This window comes from Engraulis encrasicolus, unplaced genomic scaffold (genome assembly GCF_034702125.1).
Source record: "Engraulis encrasicolus isolate BLACKSEA-1 unplaced genomic scaffold, IST_EnEncr_1.0 scaffold_29_np1212, whole genome shotgun sequence".
Lineage (NCBI taxonomy): Eukaryota > Metazoa > Chordata > Actinopteri > Clupeiformes > Engraulidae > Engraulis > Engraulis encrasicolus.
In genome coordinates, this window is record NW_026945588.1 from 1,207,501 (window position 1) to 1,209,346 (window position 1,846).

Below are 1,846 nucleotides of genomic sequence, written 5' to 3' on the forward strand. Positions count from 1 at the left end.
CTAGGGCCGCATCTGGCCCCAGGGCCGCCATTTGAATAGCCCTGTTAAACAGCAATATTTATATTATTCGCAATATTTAATATATACATACAGTATTTTCCCCCACTCAACTTGCCTTTCTACACTTTATCATGTACAGTGTAAAACAACTGAGAGCAATGTTTTATTTCCAACCAGTGTTGCCAGATTTTATACGAGAAATAAGCGTCTGACGTCCTAAAAACAAGCCCTAAATAAGCGTCTGACGTCCTAAAAACAAGCCCTAAAGAAGCGACTGACTGACGTCCTGAAAACGAGCCCAAAATAAGCGACTGACTGATGTCCCAAAAAACAAGCCCAAAAGAAGCGACCGAGGCGGTGGGTCATCAGTCGCGTGCCTAGTCAGGGAAGATCTTGCTCTTTGCAGGGGTCTGCGTAGCAGCTAAAATCCCCACAAGTGACCACAGAGAGTGGGAGTTAACGATGCTGTAGTAGGGTGTGAATAAATCTACTATATCATCTTAACAATTACCTTATCAAATTGACCTGAAAGAACACACACAGAAACAGAGGTAGCATTTCAAATCTTTGAGCAGATTTTATTGTTCAGCGGTCGGAGGAGTTACTGTGTGGAGACATGAAGTATTCCACCCAGCAAGTCCTGAAGTGTATACAAAAGGCAAGCCTATTTAAACATTTCCCAGCCCCACAGTCCATGACATGATCTTCTTCTAACAAGTAAATACTAACGTCATCTTTCCTATCATGCATATGTAGGACTATATATGGGAGACATATATGGTCTGTCTCTCCCTTGTTTCCGTAATGGCGCCGCCTGTGATATATAGCTTCCACCAAGCATAAACATCCAAGGTCATAGTTCAGCGAAGTGGTAAACTCTGAGACAACCCTGGGAGAGATGTCACCTCCTAGTACAGAACTCAAAGCAAGAGTTCACAGAACAGAATTTAGACAAACACAGAAAGCTTATATTTTCAATAATGCATGCAGAGAATTTCTTAACATAGGGTCACTTGTAAGGATGAGTGAGAAAAAACGAGTTGCCATTGAGAAACACATCCAAACACATTCAAATCACCGGCAGAGCAGGAGAACACAGCAAGCCCAACCCTGAAAAGAACAAGCCCAAACAAAATGCAACCCGCGACTTTACAAACAAGCCCAAGGTTGCTTATAATAAGTGAACTTGGCAACACTGTTTCCAACTTTATTCATATTAGGAAAAAAACATGACTAACATACAGCATCAACTTAAAATGTCAACCTTCTCAATACCTTTTTTTAAAGGTACACTGTGCAGGCAATGGTCAAAAAAGGTACTGCAACTATGCTGCCCATTGAAACTGGGCTGCCTATTGCCAAATTTGATCTTTACATGAAAGGTTACTAAGTAATAAACAAATAGTTTCTAGTATGGTCCAAGTAGAGTAATTTTGGCAGCTAAAAAGTTTATTTTGGGAAATTCAAAATTGCGGACCATGGAGAAGATCCCCCTTTTCATGTATGAAAAGTGCAATTTTTCCAGTCATAATGAATGCTTAGAATTTGATGGTGGTGGTAGGTATTCATGAAAATTGTAACATTAGTGAATGTGCAGCATGAATTCTGGAAATAAACAACTAAAAATCTCACAGAGTGTCCCTTTAACCTTTTCACCAAATTTGCTGTTATTAAAATGTAAAAACTAGGTATCGTAATTCAACCAACTTTTGCGGTACGTGTATATCACGATAACGATACATGTTCGATATGTTATGCAGCCCTAATATGTATGCAGCATAATAATAATAATAATAATAATAATAATGAAGAAAAAGAAGAAGAAGAAGAAGAAGAAGAAGAAGAA